The sequence below is a fragment of the Pan troglodytes genome, chromosome 5 (genome assembly GCF_028858775.2).
Source record: "Pan troglodytes isolate AG18354 chromosome 5, NHGRI_mPanTro3-v2.0_pri, whole genome shotgun sequence".
Classification (NCBI taxonomy): domain Eukaryota; kingdom Metazoa; phylum Chordata; class Mammalia; order Primates; family Hominidae; genus Pan; species Pan troglodytes.
The window spans coordinates 89,374,063-89,394,167 of NC_072403.2; the positions used below are offsets into that span (position 1 = coordinate 89,374,063).

Below are 20,105 nucleotides of genomic sequence, written 5' to 3' on the forward strand. Positions count from 1 at the left end.
TTGGTTTGAGTTTCTGTGAAAAAGAAATAAGGGGCCGGGCACAGTGGCGCACGCATGTAATCCCAGCACTTTGGGAGGCCTAGGCGGGCAGATCACCAGGTCAGGAGATCGAGACCATCCTGGCTAACACGGTGAAACCCCACCTCTACTAAGAATATATAAAATTAGCCGGGCGTGGTGGCGGGCGCCTGTAGTCCCAGCTACTCAGGAGGCTGAGGCAGGAGAATGGCCTGAATCCGGGAGGCGGAGCTTTCAGTGAGCCGAGATCACGCCACTGCACTCCAGCCTGGGCGACAGACCGAGACTCCGTCTCAAAAAAAAAAAAAAAAAAAAAAAAAAAGAAAAGAAAAGAAAAGAAAGGAAATAAAGGGTGAGAAGATGTTGCAATTGTTCATTTTATAAAAATATACACGTGCACAGGTATTTTAGGGGCTCATGTTACTAAATGCAGCATGAGCTGGAATAGAGGCTTCCAGCCATGGAGTAATAATCCAGTTATGGCTAAGAATTAGAAACATGACAAATACTTGGAGACTGCATACCTTAATATAAGTGCAAAAGCTATTTCAAATGACTCAGTTTGTCACAAGTGGGAACATGTGGCACGTGGAACAGTAGGGGAATAGCAGGTTTGCTGTGGAGCTTCAACAGTAAGAGCATCAGCTCTAGAGTCAGCCTGTCAGGAATCTAAACTTGGCTTTGCCACGTAATGGCTATAAAATCTTGAGCTGCACTGTGCTTCAGGTTCCTCACCTGTCAAATGAGAGAGCTAATAGTACCTGTGGTATATGGTACCATATATTATACCATACATGGTACCAATATTAAAAAGATATTCATGAAAATAACCCATAACAAGCATACATCATAATGCTTCACACATAAGTGATCAATAAATAATCATTCCTCATTTCCATCATTTACTGAGTACTTATGTGTGAAGTATTATGATCATTTACTGTGTACTTATGTGTGAAGCATTATGATATATGCTTGTTATGGGTTATTTTCATTTACAGAGACTGTAACTGACAAAATACATAAGTGCATATGTAAGTGCTAGCCCTTTTAGGGCATTATAAAATAGCTGAAGGATACTTAAAAAATGAGACTGAGCTCCTGCTTTCTTGTAATCAAGGACTGAGAAACCAGTAGATATCTGAGTTACCTTTAAAAAAAGTCAGCAGGGGAAATTCATTAAACACAAATAACTCAAGGTCAAACAATTCAAGAAACTGGCCCAAATTTTTAGTACCAAAGTATTGTGAAATTCTAATGCTTTCACTTTTTCTTTCCTATAATGTTTATTCTTCAAAATACAATGGAGGAAGAATGAGGATTTGCTCTGAATCTGGATGATATAAGAAGACAGAGCACCAGGATAAAAGTCAGGAAATGTGGATGCCAGTCTCCATTCCAAGGTCCTCCTGGGGGTAAGTCATTTTACATCTCTGAGCCTCAGTTACTTTAGCTTAAAAATAAAAATATTCGGATACTTATTATTCTATAATGGTAAGCGTTATGCTATGAACATCTCTGGTCTGGCTGTCAGGAGTAGATCTGAATCCTAGCTTTATATTTTCAGGCCATGTGATCTTGAGGTCACTTCACATTTTGGTCATTTCTTTCCATAGATGCACTTTACTTCTCTGATGGTTCACTGTCATAGTGCTAAGGAATGTCAGAAATTTAATGTCTTTAAATTATTATTTAACATGCTACATTAAGACAAATTAAAATGTAATATACAAAGAGGAAATCAAAGATCATTTTGCAGATTATCTTTGGTTTCACTGAATTTCCCATATTGGATAAATCTCCTTTAATGCATTTAGTTCCATTCCTACATTAAAGATGAAAAAGATTTTGAGTTAAATATGACCTTTGAAACTGTGCTAACCCTGGCTATTTTGTATTTATACTAGAAAAACCAACCTAAGAAGATATGTTTAGGAAGTTGAGATAATTGTATTCTTTTTCATCTCAGCTCTGCCTAATATGATCAAATTTATCTTTTCAAGACCCATTTATTTTATGTAATCTAAATTAGTTCTTCCAAAGTACTAAGTTACTAATTTGAAATAGATGAACAGGATTTTGATTGAAGGCTTAGAAAAATTTACATATCATACATTCTTTATTCCTATAGCTCAAACAGTCTTACTCATTTTATGTATCAATATCATAATATAGAGTTAGAAAGAGAAATAGTCTCACAAAATCTAGCACTGGCATCAAAACAAAACATTTTCTAAAAGTCAATTTTCAGTAAATACTTATATACCATCCTAATAGTTGGAGGCTTCTTGAACTAGTCAGACTACTGTCAAAACCTGTAAATTAGCAAAGGATTCTCACCAGCTTTTCCTGTGTTCACTAAAGCCAAGACTCTAACATATCTGATGATCAAATGATCAGGACTATCCTCTGATAAACAGAAAATGTGATAGAAGCTTTTACAAAACATAGTGTATTTTATGTGAGAACTGTTGCTAAAATCACAAAGTTACTTTAACTACCCCAGTGGTGGTGAGTTTCCGCTGGGTGTGAAAATTAACTACGTTTTTAAAGTGATGAAACTTCTGAGCTTAGGATGACTTCTCTTTCAAAAGTATATCCTCGAAATTCTGAGGCTTATGTAGCCTTACTTCCTCAGTCTTTTAATCATCTTTCTGTCCCACAATTCTCTTATTTATTCTTTTTCTACTGTAGAAACAGCAGGTCCATATTTCTGACTGTGCAGGAATTGGAGGCCCACACCAAGCAGTGTGACATACTTGAATGACAAAATAATGGAGTGATCCCAGGGACTCAGGAGTCATGGCAGAGGAATTTATTGCTTAGCAACCCAGACAAATGTCAAGAGTCTTACCAGATGCAGATGGTGAGTAGGACTGTTGAAAAATCAAAATTGCTTTGCTATAATTCTTTTAAATTGGTTTCAACAAAAATATTAATTAATTAGCCCATTTATTTGTTTGATTGATTGACATAACAGCTTTCTGGCCAATCACTAAGTGGCAATTACAGTCAGCTGGTCACACTAAAGGGACATAGAAACATAAAACTCAGGAGAAATATAAAACTTCTACTGGAGAATAATCATCTGCTATTCTGAATTGACATTCAGATGCATTTCTATCATCATTTTTTTTCTCAGAGAGGAAAGTGACACATGATGGCATAGTTTTGAAAGTAAAATAAAAATAATGATATATTACTAAAAAAACTAGATTAATGAACTGCATATATGTAGTCCAGACACCATATTTAAAATTTTGGCTTTGGGGCCTTTATTTGAAGGAAATGTGAGTAACTGATCATGTTCTCATTAGCACTAGGTAGAGTTTCACGAGCACTTGAATTAATTTCAAATATGTTGTAAGGAGCCAAATATAAACTATACAGTATGTATTTAAATTGGAAGAAGTACTCAGCTTATGTCATAATAAAAATCACTCCTGCTACCATAAGGAGTTACTACCATGATGACATATTTATCAGTTTCCACACAGTAAGAACCTACCATAAAAACTAAAAAGAAGAGTTTATTGTTGGTGTTTTTTATATAATACCTGAAAATGAAATAGTATGAAGGTGATATCCCTTTTCTAATCATAAATGCGGGTATGTTGTTCCTAGCTAGCAGGATACCAACATTCAAAAAATATTAGAAAACTTTTTGAGTAGTCATTCATATGGTCCAGACTAGCAATAAAGGGAGACATTTTATCCCATAAACTAGCTTGATCCCAACTAACCAGACCATTCAATTTACCAACATGATTTTAAAATAAAAATTATACACAGTATATTTAGAGAAAGAAACAAATGAAAATAAAATAAGACCAGGTTTTTAGAATTTTTTCTTCTTTTTAATTCCGTTGTCTAATTTAATCAAATTTTTAATTTCTTCTTGAGTCAGTTTCAGTAATTTGGATGTCTTTCTAGGAATGTATTCATTTCATCTAGTTTATCTACTTGGCTGATATACAATTGTTCCAGTATTCCTTAATATTTCTTACTTCAATGAGGTCATTGTAACATTTCTTCTCTCATTCTTGACTTCACTATTTTTCTCTCTCTTTCTGCCTCCCTCTGTCTCTTGCTTTTTCTTGGTCATTCTACCTAAAGGTTTGTCAATTTTATTGATCTCTTTATATAACTGGATTTTGATTTTGTTGGCTTTCTATATTGTTCTATTATTTATTTCCTGTATTCCTACTGTAGTCTTCAATTTTTAATCTTTGCTTTGTTTCAGGGTTAATTTTCTCTTATTTTTAGTGTTTGAAGGTGGAAATTTAAGTTGTTGAATTGACATCTTTAGTTTCATTGGACTACTCATAGCTACAAATTTCCTTAGCACTTTTGTCTGCTTTCCATAAGCCTTAGTATGTTGTGTTTTTATTTACAGCAAAGTGTTTTAAAATTTCCCTGTGATTTCTTCTTTGCTGTACTGATTATTTAGGAGTGTGTCATTTAATTTCCACATATATGTGAATTTCTCATACTTCCTTCATCATTGAGTTCTAATTTTATTCCACTGTGGTCAGAGAACATACTTTGTGTTATTTTCATCCTTTGACATTTACTTAGACTTGTCTTACAGACTAAATATGGTCTATCATGGACAGCATTTTATGGACTTGAAAAGAATGTGTATTCTTCTGTTGGATGGAACCTTCTATTAGATAACTATTAAATATAGTTAGTTTACAGTGTTGTTCAAGTCTCCTATTTCTGTCTAGTTACTTTATATAATATCAAAAGTGAGGTATTGAAGTCTCCAACTATTATTGTTGAATTGTTCATTTCCCCTTTAACTCTGTCAGTTTTGCTTCCTATATTTTGGACTTCGATACTAGGTGCAAGACATAATTATTATATCTTCTCGATGCCATCTCAGGTAGTCAAAATATGTAACAGTTTTCTCTGATTGTTTTTGACAGATGCTCTGGGGAAGAGACTGCTCTCACTAGGTAAGCTTCAAGCCAGGTCAAGTAAAAACAACCTTGCCAGCAAGATCCATCAGTGAGGTAACATAGTGATAATTAGGAATGGGTATCTGGAGGAACACTAACTCCATTGTACCCTGCCAACAGCTGCCAAATTGCTGTTTCCACTGTGACCGTGGGCTGTTTGCTTTTAAGACTCCCATAGAACTGGGCAATAGGGTATGGAAATAAGAAAAGTTAAACTGCTATAAAGCTTACTCTTCTTACTTAGATTCAGCTGTTTTTACAGATTTTGGCAAGGCTTTGGTTAACTTCCAGAGTTCTAAAAAAGATTCTGAAAATTTTTGCCACTCTTATCACTTTTATGTGGGGAAGAATATTTGGAGGTCCTTTCCATTTTTACTGACATCATCTTTTTATTGAGTTTAGTATATTTTGCAATGTTTTAATGCATGGCCTCAAATTACACAAACTTCAGCCCACTTTATTGCTGGATCTATTCTGATCTATAGCTGAACACTAAGAACAATAATGATTTTTCACAACAGCTAATATTATTGAGTTTTTTGTATGTAACATGCATAAGGGTAAATTGTTTATATGCAATGGTTCTTTTAAAACAGCAGTCTAATAGGTTAAAGTATTCCTCAGTCTCTCTTTTTACAAATATAGAAACAAATACTTAGGTAGCTTCTCCATCACCACAGAGTTAATGGTAGCCAGGAACTAAACCCAAGAAAGCCTTTACTGTCATGTGCATATTCTTATGCATGCACTCTAAAAACTAAAATTTGAAGCTGCGTAATAATGTCAATAAAGATTTGGCTTCTCTATATAGGATGCTTCATCAAAGAGTCACATAAAGGTGGAGGAAATATTTACTTTTAATTTAGAAGTTGGTTTGGATAGCTACTCTCAGAAATATCTATTTTGAAAGATTTCTAGGAATACCTTTAAGAAAACAATGTCTCGGCAGGACAATTAGAACAATGGGTTAGGGCATTCCTGGTTACTAAGACAGTGTGTAGACAGTGTGTAACATCACTTTGTCTATGAATGCAACAGTATTTGGAAGTAGCTACAAAAGAAGGAAAATATAACCCCCATTTTGTAGGTTGCTAATTGTTTGCTTTTAGATTTTTAATTTGATTATTTACTGTTGTTAAATGTTTTGGCTTTAAAATTAGGGTGAGCCCATATACACCATGGAATACTATGCAGCCACAAAAAGGATGAGTTCATGTCCTTTGCAGGGACATAGATGAAGCTGGAAACCATCATTCTCAGCAAACTAACACAGGAACAGAAAACCAAACACCACATGTTCTCACTCATAAGTGGGAGTTGAACAATGAGAGCACATGGACACAGGGAGGGAAACATCACACACTGGGGCCTATCGTGGGGTGGATAGCATTAGGAGAAATACCTAATGTAGATGACAAGTTGATGGGTGCAGGAACCCACCATGGCACGTGCATACCTAAGTAACAAACCTACACGTTCTGCACATGTATCCCAGAACTTGAAGTATAATAGTAATAAAAAAAATTAGAGTGAGCCTTATTTCTTATTTTCCACTTTCCTATTATTATATGTACTTGAAACCTCCTATTCCCCTTCTGTTGCCATTTTGAACATCCATTTAAATTATGAAATATTTATAAATTATGAAATATTGATATACTTTTGGTCTAAATTAAAGATGTCAGAAGACTTTCATCATTAATTCTACAAAATTCTGATGTGAATTTCATCTCAACATAGCCCTTAGAGTCTCAGTTAAATAAATATTAACTGATATTATTTCAATTTGACTTCAAAAGTAATTTTAATCATTTCATGTAAGTATCTTCAGAATTCTATTTTGATTTTTTGATGACTTTCCATATGATTCCTTTGAGTAGAAAGCCCTTTTAACTATTGCTTATCCAAATTACCCAACCTTTAAATTTCAGTATAAAAGTTGATTCCTCTATGATACATTCCTGACTTTCCACCTTCTGTACATCACTGGACTTTGTTTGCCCCTTTGTAACTGCATTTATCACACTGGTATATAATTGTTTATTTACCTGTCATATGTCAAACCAGACAAAAATTTCTTTGAGAGAAAGGGCTGAGCTCCATTCAACACATATATACAGGATCTGATGAATATGAAAAGCATCATAAATATTTTAGAATTAATAAAAGAGAAATTAATTTTAAAACTCATTAATTTGAAATAACAGGGTTGTTGGCTAGTCTGACTCTGTGAAAATTCTGACTTATATAAGATTTTATAAAACAGCAACTATATGGCTGGGCGCGGTGGCTCACGCCTGTAATCCCAGCACTTTGGGAGGCCGAGGCGGGCGGATCACGAGGTCAGGAGATCGAGACCATCCTGGCTAACACGGTGAAACCCCGTCTCTACTAAAAATACAAAAAAATTAGCCGGGCGTGGTAGCGGGCGCCTGTAGTCCCAGCTACTCGGGAGGCTGAGGCAGGAGAATGGCGTGAACCCGGGAGGCGGAGCTTGCAGTGAGCCGAGATCGCGCCACTGCACTCCAGCCTGGGTGACAGAGCGAGACTCCGTCTCAAAAAAAAAAAAAAAAAAAAAAAAAAAACAGCAACTATATTTAAGGAAATAGTTTCTGTTACTTTCAAACATGGAATATATCATAAGATAAAAGGCTAATTCACCAGTGATATCTGGTCAAATTAATTTCCAATAAGTTACAGTTCATATACTTTAAAAACTACCAGGTCATTAATGCAATAGTTTTTTTATATACAAAAAAGGTCATTGATTCCTAATGGTAGATACAGAAAATAGGACCTTAATTTCCAAGTCAGGCAACCTACAGAATGGGAGAAAATTTCTGCAATCTACTCATCTGACAAAGGGCTAATATCCAGAATCTACAACGAACTCAAACAAATTTACAGGGAAAAAACAAACAACCCCATCAAAAAGTGGGCGAAAACTAGGAACAGACACTTCTCAAAAGAAAACATTTATGCAGCCAAAAGACACATGAAAAAATGCTCATCATCACTGGCCATCAGAGAAGTGCAAATCAAAACCACAATGAGATACCATCTCACACCAGTTAGAATGGCAATCATTAAAAAGTCAGGAAACAACAGGTGCTGGAGAGGATGTGGAGAAATAGGAACACTTTTACACTGTTGGTGGGACTGTAAACTACTTCAACCATTGTGGAAGTCAGTGTGGCGATTCCTCAGGGATCTAGAACTAAAAATACCATTTGACCCAGCCATCCCATTACTGGGTATATACCCAAAGGATTATAAAACATGCTGCTATAAAGACACATGCACACGTATGTTTATTGTGGCACTATTCACAATAGCAAAGACTTGGAACCAAGCCAAATGTCCAACAATGATAGACTGGATTAAGAAAATGTGGCACATATACACCATGGAATACTACACAGCCATAAAAAATGATGAGTTCATGTCCTTTGTAGGGACATGGATGAAGCTGGAAACCATCATTCTCAGCAAACTATCGCAAGAACAAAAAGCCAAACACCGCATGTTCTCACTCATAGATGGGAATTGAACAATGAGAACACATGGACACAGGAAGGGGAACATCACACACTGCGGCCTGTTGTGGGGTGGGGGGAGGGGGGAGGGATAACATTAGGAGATATACCTAATGTAAATGCCGAGTTAATGGGTGCAGCACCCCAACATGGCACATGTATACATATGTAACAAACCTGCATGTTGTGCACACATACCCTAAAACTTAAAGTATAATAAAAAAAAATTTTTTTTAAAGTTTGCAAAAAATATGGCAAAGGATTTATATACTTAATATAGAAAGAATTTTTAAAAACAAAAATAAGTGTAATGGCAAACATAAGCTAATGATAAAAATAGGCAATTCATATAAAATATATACATAAAAATTTTAACCAACTAGTAATTAGAGATAGGCAAATTTTTAAAAATAAGACTTTTTGCCAATCAAATTGACAAAGTGTACTTTGTTTTCTAAATAATACTCCACACTGGGGAACGTGGTGTGAGAAGAGAGTCCTTATCATTGCTAGTGGGAGTATCAATTATTACATTTCTGGAAAACAAACAAACAAAAAAAGAAGCTATTCATTTTAATTGCATTCTAAAGCCGTAATAGTAAGGAAGCAATTATTAAATATTTTTATTCAAGATATGTTATTGATTTTTGCAAAAAAGAACAGAAATATCTCAACAGAAATTTTTCATATAAAAGGAATTTTATTACAGTTACTTTCCATTATTCCATATGGCCTCATGTACTCTGTATGCTGTGTATTTATAAAATGAGAGAAAAGCAAAAGGTTAGTTGTAAACACATTTGACTCCATAAATGATTTTTTACATTTTTTTGGTGTCAGCTGCAATTGTGTTTGAAGTGTCTATTTTAAAATCAGTTCCAGTATGGGATTAAAGAAAAAAAAAAACAAAGTAATGTGTGAAATAATTTATTTCTATTACTAATTTGAGGCTTGTCAGGTCACTGGCAAAGTTGCCCAGGCATTTGAAGAGCTTTAACCTAACAAGTAAAATTACATTGTTCTGAAATAAAGTGTCATCTGATATGACGTTAACTTGCACCTTTGGGGTGTCTGGATATTGCTATTCAGGTCACTGAGAGAAGAGGAAACATACACAAAGCTGCATGAAAAAGATAATTCACTTTATGTAAGTGAATATTTTATAGATTTTGTAGATAAAATAGATTTTTCATCTTTTCACTAAATAATAGTTACTATATCTTCCTTACATATTTTTTCAGTAGCGTGGTTCTTAGCCCATGAAAAAATACATGGTATTATCTCATTCTATTTATAGAATATAAATCTATTCTATAAATATATTTTGAACATATTTATAGTATATGTTCAGAATAACCCATCAGAATACCTCTGGGCATATGTAAAAAGGAAAAACTCAAAATCACTTATGAAAAGGGAGAAAAAGCTTAGATATTTTTTCTTTCTTGGGAATAGTGGAAGCTTAATTAATATATTTTTGAAATTATATAACATCAAATACCATCCAATCTGGTTTTCTTAGTATCTAGTGTGCTAAGGGAATTTAGGATATTTTTGTACTATGTATTTGTCTTCTGTCCATATTTATTACATTCTTATAGCATTTATATTTTAACTTAAAATTATAGTTTTTATATTTTTACACATGCACATAAGCTGTTGCAATAGGCATATTTTAATGAGTGCAATGAATAAATAAAATGTGATTTTTACTTCTGCTGCCTCTACTGATCTTATTTTCTGCAATCACAACTGTTTTTTATTACTAATATTAATAATAATAATTGCTTTTTCCTTCCCTCCAAAAATGCAATAATAATGTGAGTGCTGTATCACATTTTTAAAAATCCAGAAACATAGTTGAAATAAGTGAGCAGTTTACATATAATTTTGATGAACATTTCCTCAAAGTCTAAAAGCTCTTTGGAAATAATGATGAGCTATGTGTCAATTTAGAAACAGTCATTGTCAATTTTTCTATATCCTCCAGAATCTTTGAATATAAACCAAATCCTTTTCTTGTTCTTTGTTATGAAGGCATAGATTTTATCTACACACAAAAGGAATAGGGCAATAGCACACTATATTTGTAACTTATTGCACATTATTAAACTCTGCTCAAATCCCACCTTTTTCATATGATTTTTCCATTTAACATGTCATTATTAATTTATATAACTTTCATAATAGTTTAACCTATATATGCCTCTCTCTCTATCTCTGTATATATACACACATGTATATAATATATTTATAATTTCTGTAGTTTTCATTAGAACTTAGGACTAAGGGCATGAGGAATCTTTCACATTTCTAATATTGATGTCATTCTTAACATAGCCCCTATGAATTTGTTTTATTAATGTATTTATGAATTCTTAATATAGAAAAATAGCTTCTTCCAGATTCCTTTCCAACATTTTTAAGACTTCATTATTTGCTTTTGTTCATCTTTGCCTCACCTAGCAGGCAGAGACAATACCTAATGCAGAAGGTCCCTAATTTATGATGGTTTAACTTACTACTTTTAGACTTTACAATGGTGCAAAAACAATACACATTTAATAGAAACCGTACCTCAACTACCCATATGACCCTTTTGTTTTTCACTTTCAGTACAGTATTTAATAAATTTTGTGAGTTACTCAACACTTGATTATAAAATAGGCTTTGTGTTAGATGATTTTGCCCAATTGTAGACTAATGTATGTGTTCTAAACATGTTTAAGGTAGGCTAGGCTAAACAATGACGTTTGGTAGATTAGGTGTGTTAAACAGATTTTCAACTTATGAAATTTTTAATTTACAATGGGTTTATCTGAATGTAACTCCCATTATAAGTTGAAGAGGTACAATTATGAAATGCTAACCCTACCTGGGGGCTGCTTAACATGAGCTCTCTGCATGGAGATATTTATCTACTCAGTAGGGGAGTTTCCATAAGCAGAGCAGCTTCACTTCTGTAAATGAGGAATTCTGCCATTTGGGTGGATGGGAGCAATGAGCAGTGAAAAAATGAAAATGGTTGGTGGCAAACATTGGATGCCACTGGTAAAGAAGCCCTGAGATAAATACTTAAGTTCCTTCCGCTGGACAACAGCTAGACAATGGCCCGTAAAGAAGGGAGAAATTGTGACAACTGATTCTCTCCAGTGTCAGTCAAAATTTTGCAGTCACTCTCAAAACCATGAGTGTGCAAAATAATATTTATCAGCTTCATATTCTAAACCATATAAAATAAATTAACTCTCTCCTCCCTTATAATGTAAATGCTTCTGCAATGTAAACAGCAGTTTACATATCATATGAATAAAAATAATCTTAGTAAAGCTCCACAGCACAATATTTAATACAGATGGTTCCCAAGTTACAATGATTTAACACAATTTTTAGACCCCATCCTAGTTTTTTAATATTAGCTGTTCTCTTCTCTTAATTTCCAGTTTTTAAAATGTTAATTATTCATCAACATTTGTGAATCCTATAATCTAATATGTGTATAGAAAGAAACACAAAATTGGAGAGAATTGATTTATGGCAAAGACCTGAGAAGGTCTCAGAGGCCAGCCATAGGTACAGCAAATAGCAGCTTTGAGGCTTCACATTGCAAAAGTTTGTTGCAAGTCAATACATAAAGTGTCTATGCACAGACACACAGAACATTGGCATTCAAACATCTACTCCTAGACAAGATGAGATCTGAGGTGTATTTTCTGAACTATTTAAACTGAAGATGGTCCTAGTAAAAATGTGGCCTGGGGCTGATTATAGAAATTAATTGATGGTGTCAAAAGACAAAACTAAAATAAATTTAGTTTAAAAATCGAATTGTCTTTTATTAGCAATTCTAAAATCAGTCAACATCTCATTCTATGAAATAGAATGGGTTTTCCACTGGACATTATAGAATGGTTGGTTTTTTTAAGGAAACCTCAATTTTTTAAAGTGGGGTTGGTTAACAGGTCACTGTTGGTCACTTTCTTTGTAAGGGTTAAAATGGAGCTGATTTTCTTATTATTCTGACTCAAGTAGAATAAGTTCTTTCTGATTGTTTGCTGTCAATGTCCTGCTTTCAGGAAAAACTGAAAGGTCTATTTTGGGACCTCCTTGCACTTAGCATTAGTGACTCCATTTTGGTTTGGTCTGGTCTGCTGGGACCAAGTGCAGGAGGCTAGTCCAAAACAATGACTTCCCATAAACTGTCTTTCATAGTAGCCAATAAGATGGTCAAATGCTCAGACTTCCTTGGCCATCTCACAAGTGGAATTCTAGTAGCCAGTCATTAGCACTTAGCCAGAGCTCAAACATATCTCTATTGGAGAAATTCAACAGGAACAGGGAAAAGATCTCCATACATCTGCTTCTGCCTACCCAAATGGAAACTTACTTGTCACAAGCATCATTTGGGTACCTGATCTCTTTTTTAGTGTCTCTCATCTAAATAGAAGAAAGACAAAGAATTACGTCTATTTGAAGAGAGCTTTTAACTCAAGAAATAGCCTAAATTAATAAAAGAACCAATGAAAGTAATGGAGGGCAACAAAATAAAACTCTTGTTAGTATCTTCAGAGGGGGATGATGAGGAAGACATTCCATCCACAAAATAAGAACAAGTTGCTATGTGTATTAGCCTTCTATTGCTGTGTAATAAATTACTGCAAACTTGTGGCTTAGTACAACATACATTTGTTATCCCACAATATTTCTGCTCGGGTCTCACAGCACTGCAGTCAGGTGTGGTCTTCTGAGTAATAGGAGTGAAATAAAAATTATTCTTTCTGATTATCAGCCTTCTGTTATTTGATTTATTATAATAATGTGGTTGTGGTTTTAAATTTTAAGCTTGTTAACCATATAGAAGCATCTCCTACTATAGCTGTTTTGGGGACATAATTGAATATAATTCAGATATAGGCATACATTGGTGATACTGTATGTTCAGCTCCAGACCACCACAATAAGGCAAGTATTGAAACAAAGCAAGTCACACATTTTTTAGCTTCCTAGTGCATATAAAAGTTATGTTTACACTACACTGTAGTCTATTAAGTATGCAAAAACATTATATCTAAAAAGCAATGCATTTACCTTAATTAAAAATTATGTTATTACTAAAAAATGCTAATAATCATCTGAGCCTTCAGACAGTTGTAATCTTTTTGCTGGTGAAGGGTCTTGTCTTGATGTTGATGGCTGCTGACTGATCAGAATGGTCGTTGCTGAAGACTGTAGTGGCTGTGGAAATTTTTAAAAAGAAGACAAGATGAAGTTTTCAGTATCAACTGTCTCTTCCTTTAATAAAAGATTTATCTATAGAATGTGATGTTCTTTGATAGCATGTTACCCACAGCAGAACTTCTTTCAAAAATCAAGTCAATCCTGTCACTGCTTTATCAACTAAGTTTATGTAATATTCTGCATCTTTTGTTGTAATTTCTAAAATGTTCACAGCATATTTACCAGAAGTAGATTCCATCTCAACAAACAACTTTCTTTGCCCATTTGTTAAAAAAAAATCCTCACAAAAATCCTCATGCATTTACGTTTATCATGAAAAAGTTTGCAGCAATTCAGTCACATCTTCAGTCTCTACTTCTAATTCTAGTTATCTTGCTATGTCCACCATATCTGCAGTGACTTCTTCCCCCTTGAACCCTTAAATTCATCCATGAGGGTTGGAATCAACTTCTTCTAAAGTCCTGTTACTGTTCACATTTTGACCTTCTCCCATGAATTAAAAATGTATTTAATAGCATCTAGAATGGTGAATTCTTTCTAGGAGATTTTCAATTGACTTCGCCCACATCCATTAGAGGAATCACTATCTGTGGCAGCTATAGTCTTACATAATGTATTTTGTATGTAATAAAACTAGAATATCAAAATTGCCCCTTGACCCATGAGCTACAGAATGGATGTTGTGTTAAAAGGCATAGAAAAAAAAAACATTAATTTCCTTGTACATTTCTACCACAGCTCTTGGGTGACCAGGTACATTGTCAATGAAAAGTAACATTTTGAAAGGAATCTTTTATTCTGAGCAGCAGGTCTCAACAGTGGGCTTAAAATATCCAGTAACTCATGCTGTAAACAAATGTGCTGTCATCCAGGTTGTTGTTCCATTGTTAGAGGAACACAGGCAGAAGAAATGTAGCATAATTCTTAAGGGTCCTAGAATTTTCAGGATGGTAAATTAAAACTGTCTTCAGTTAAAATCACCAATGGCATTAGTCCCTAACAAGAGAGTAAACCTGTCCTCGAAAACTTTGAAGCCAGGCATTGACTTCTCTCTAGCTAGATGGTATCTTCTTTCAATAGAAGGTTTTTTCAAAAAAAATCTACCTTGAATATCTGTTGTTTAATGTAGTCATCTTCATCCATTATCTTAGCTAGATCTTCAGATAACTTGCTACAGTTTCTCCATGTGCACTTGCTGCTTCACCTTGCTATTTTATCTTATAGGGACAGCTTCTTTTCTTAAACTTCATGAACCAACCCCTGCTAGCTCCAAACTTTTTTCTGCAACTTCCTCACCTCTCTCAGCCTTCATAGAATTGAAAATAGCTAGGACCTGGCTCTGGATTATACTCTGGCTTAAGGGAATGTTGTGGCTGGTTTGATTTTCTATTCAGATCCCTCAAACTTTATCCATATTAGCAATAAGGCTGTTTCACTCTCTTATCATTCTTGTGTTCATTCAAGTAGCATTTTTAATTTCCTTCAAGAACTTTTGCTTTGCATTCACAACTTCGCTGTCTTGTACAAGAGGCCTAGCTTTCAGCCTATCTCACCTTTCAACATGCCCACTTCACTAAGTGTAATCATTTTTACCTCTTAATTTAAAGTGAGAGGCATGTGACTCTCTCTTTCACTTGAACACTTAGAGGCCAGTGTAGGGTTAATAATTAGCTTAACTCTAATGTTGCTGTGTCTCAGGAAATAGGGACATTCAGACATGACCAGTTAGTTGGTGGAGCAGCAGTCAGAACACACACAACATTTACCAATGAAGTTCATAATCTTATATGGACACAGTTTGTGTATTACATGCCTCTTAAAGAAGATACAAACACTAAAGGGACCCACACATGACAATCAAGAAAAGAGGAGGCAAACATCAGCAGACTGGTCATTCCTTCACTCTTTCCATGCTCTACTTCAGAAGCCTCCCACGTCCCTCAGGGTATTTCAGAAGATCTGTTCTGGGAGTTACTGTTACTGCCTTTAGAGAGCTGCCAGACTTGAGGTATCCCTTAGGATCATTTTATCTTCTCAAAAAAGCCAATCCAGGAGTTAAAGGGGAGGTGAAATGGGAAGTAGTCTCTAGTAATGGAAATAAAAGATGAGGACGTCAGCAGAAAGGAAAAGTAGTTCACCCCCTCTCCAGCAAAATCATGAGGGTTTGGGATGGTCATAAAAGCATCCTAGCATCACGCAGGCAGCCAAACTGCGAGCACTTAGTGATTCCAAAATGGATCCCAGAAGGACAATTCCATTTATCACATAAGAACTTTAGGGAGGCAGAACATTTAGAAAATGTGTCCAGGAAGCTCTCCCACAACTTCAGGCTCTGTAAACTAGTTTCTAGATACAAAATACATATATATCCAAAATTTGGCAAAATGGGAAGAGTGGGCTTGCCAATTTCATAAAGAAGAAATGAATTAATGTTGTTTTAATTAAATCTATTTAATATAACTCTGGCAATAATTCCTGTCCAGTATCTCAGCTATTTCCAAGAGTGCTGAGAAAAGTGAAATATGCCAACACAGCCGTATTCTATGAGCTGATTACTTGAAAAATAGTTGCATATAACAAATACAAATTGCAATAATACAAACGCTCTATATATATATATATATATATATATATATATATACACACACAAAGAAAAAAAAACTTTAACTTCCTTTTTGACGGCCATTTACTGTGTAGCTAAGAAGTTTCAGGCCTACACCTGATACCAAACATAATGTCTGACCTTAAGAAGTTAGCTAGTGAAGAAGACAGAATCATAAATTAAACACTGCATTCAGATGAGGCACAAAGGTGGGCGGCACTTGGCTAGGGCAGCTGAAGAGAACTTCTCTTTTATGATAAGAACATGAGAGTCATCCTTGGGGAAGTGGCCTTGAGATGAAGGCGAAATGAAAGTTAGCTTGATTCCAAAATCAAGTGAAAGACAGCAGAGTGGATAACTGTCAGGATGCTGTTTAGTGAGCACAACAAAAGTCAACTGGCATAGAGCACAGAACTAGCGTAGCTTAAAAGAACAGAATTTTGTTTTGCTTTGTTTTCTTCTTACATAATAAACTCTCCTAAGGTAGAAAGCTTGACGCTAACACAGCTGTAAAAGGAGTTGATGGAGGACACAGTCTCCTTTTATCTTCCTGCTCCACCAATCTTAGCATGCAGTTTGCTCTCTTGGCTGTTAAACCTCCAAGCATCATTACCCATTTCAGACAGAAAGAAGCGGGGAAAGGTGAAGAAGAGAAAAGAAACATGGCCCTCCATCTTTCTGTTTTTACTAGAAGAATAATAGTTTTTCCAGATGTCTTACCCAGTAGATTGTGGGTATTTTATCATGGACCAAAGCTTGATTGCATGGCCATCTTTAAAGGCAAGGAAATCCAGGGACATGAGTATTTCTAACTTGGCACATTGCCTCCCCCACCAAAATGGGGTTTTCCCAGTGAGAAGGAGAAAGCAGATACTGTATTGGAAACTACCACCAGGAGTGCCACTTCAGAGAAGAGAGAGTAGATTATTGTTTCTTATACTTCCCACTAACTGCAACTAAAACGTTTGGAGAGTATGTGTAAAACAAACATAAGATTGCAAAAGGTAAAGAAAACATAGACTTGCTAGGGACCTTGAGACTCAAGGGACAATATGGTGGCGAGTCCTCCGAGTTTTGCCTCACATATCACAAATGTGGAGCTGAGGAAGCTTGCAACTCAGATATGTCAACAAGTTCAGATAAAAAGAAAAAGGTCCCAACAAAACCCTTTAGGCAAATGACCAGGAAAGGAGCATCCTAGCAAGAGAAAATTTTCAGATGATAACCACTCTACTACAGCTAAACACTGAAAAAAATAAAAAAATAAAAAAATAAAAACTGTGGCCTCACCCATATGCCAGAAAAAGCTGAGTGGGGAGCCAAGATTTCCAATGTAGTGAAGCTGTTAAGAGGTACTACAAAACCCCTACTGGGCAATGTAAAGAGGGCCAACTAGGAAGCTGAAACTTTTTTCCCTGCTGTCCAGGACATCCCCTTACCTTCCCACTCCTCCATCACTACCATCAGTGGAAAGCCTGAATTTGCAACATCACCTCGTAACATTACCTGCTGGGAAAGCGTTGCAGGAGGTCTAGTGGAAAGTAGAGACTTGCAGCAGCACCCAGGGTTAACAAGACCACCTACTCCCACTTAGAAAGAAGAGTACTCCCTTTCTCTTGTGTGTCAATTAAGGGCAATAGGAAATGAGAATTCTACCTTGACCTGCTGTAATAAAATAGCCCCAACTTTCTCCTTCTGCATTGGTATCAGAGAAAGCTAAGAAGTTTTAAATAAGATCCATCATCTTATAATATGAAAATGTCCAAATTTCAAGAAAAGAAATCATTCATTATACCAAGAACCAGGAAGATCTCAACCTGAATTTTTTAAAGGCAATCAAAAGATGGCAGTACCACTGCCAAAAACACACAATGGGAAAAGGAGAGCCTCATAAATAAATGGTATTGGAAGAACTAGATATACATATACAGAAGAATGAAATTAGGCCCTTATCTCATATATGTACACAAACTAACTTAAAATGAAAAAAAGACATAAGTGTAGAATCAGAAACTACAAAATTAGTAGAACAAAACATATGAGGAAAGCTCCATGACATTGGTCTGGACAAGGACTCTTTGGATAGGATCCCAAAAGCACAAGTGAAAAAACTGAAAAAACAAAACAAAACAAAACAAAACAGACAGATGGGAATACACCAAACTGAGAACATTCTGCATAGCAAAGGAAAACAACCAACAAAATGAAGAGACAACATATCAAATAACAGAAAATATTTGCAAACCGTACATCCTGACAAGAAGTTAATATCAAAAATACGTAAGAAACTCTAACAACTTGATAGTAAGAAAACAAGAGACATGACTTAAAAATGAGCAAAGATCCTAAATAGACATTTCTCAAAAATAGGGTGACTATATTTTACAACTCATTGTATATTTCAAAATAGGTAAAAGAGATTTGAAATATTCACAACACAAAGAAATGATAAATGTTTGAACTGATGGATACACTAATTACCCTGATTTGATCATTATACTTGGTATGCATGCATCAAAATATCGTATGTTCCCCATAAATATGTACAATTTTTATGTATCAATAAAAACATACATGAACAGGAAAAAATTGTATAGCTGTAACTATGAACACCACTAGTCATTCTGACTTCAGAGACCATGCTCTTGACCACTGTAATTTTTGCTACCTTTTACTCAAAAAAGAACCATTCATTTCATAAAATAAAAATAAAAAAGACATACAAATGGCCAACAGGTGTATTTTAAAATGCTCAATATCACTAATCATCAGGGAAATGTAAATTAAAACCACAATGAGATGTCATCTCATACCTGTTAGAACACCTATTATCAAAAAGACAGATAATAGGTATTGGTGAGAATGTATTGAAAGGGAACCCTGTCATACTGTTGGTGGAAATGTAAATTAAGACAGTCATTATGGAAACCAGTATAAAAGTCCCTCAAAAAATTAAAACTAGAACTACAATATGATCCAGCAATCTCAGTGCTGGATATGGATCTAAAGGAAATGCAATCAGTATAATGAAGAGATAGGTATACTCTTATGTTCATTTGCAGCATTATTCATAATAACCAAGATATGTAATCAATCTGTGTCTATCAGTGAATCAATGTTGCTATGCTTAAAACCTTGGTGTCCTTTCAAACTTGAGTTGTACCTAGGCATCCCTGTGAGCTGGGGCTTTGGTAGCAACCAGCAAAGCTTTGAAGATATGGCTGCTGGCCTGTGCCTCTCCCTCTTTTGTATTCTGGAAGCACCTAACTCAGTTGATCTCACAGGCTCAAAGCTGGAGGGGAATTTGCCTCCAGATAAATCATACTTTGAATCTCATCCATAACTGATTTAGTGATGTTTAGACAAGACTGGATTTTAGACTTTTGAGTTGACACTTGAACAAGTTAAGACTTGGGGCTACTGGAGTGAAATTACTGTATTTTGCATGTCAGAAGAACATGAATTTGTGGAGGCCATGGGAAGAATGCTGTGGTCTAAATGTTGGTGTCTCCCCAAAATTCAGATGTTGTCCCCTGATAATCGAATAGTTTTAAGAGGTGAAGGCTTTTGGAAAGTGATTAAGTTGTGAGGGCTCTGTCCTCATTGATGGGATGAGTGCCTTTATAAAAGAGGTTGAAAAAAGCTGTCTTTCTTCTGCCATGTGAGGACACATCCACCAAGTGCCAACTATGAGGAACAGGACCTCAGCAGATACCAAATCTGCTGGTGCCTTGACCTTAGACTTCA

The 20,105-nt window shown here is 35.2% G+C and overlaps 1 long non-coding RNA gene across 2 annotated transcripts in view; it reads left to right on the forward strand.

Moving 5' to 3' along the window:
* Positions 1-2,712: 2,712 nt before the first annotated feature.
* The window catches only part of LOC104006891 (uncharacterized), a 40,086-nt gene continuing 22,693 nt past the window's right edge, over positions 2,713-20,105 (forward strand). Inside the window, exons 1-3 of one of the 2 annotated variants that reach the window (XR_002944253.2) lie at positions 2,800-2,884; positions 4,950-4,979; positions 9,608-9,665. This is a non-coding gene — a long non-coding RNA (uncharacterized LOC104006891). Of the gene's footprint in view, positions 2,885-4,949; positions 4,980-9,607; positions 9,666-20,105 lie in introns of both variants that reach the window. The other variant, XR_001718538.3, reaches the window with a different exon arrangement.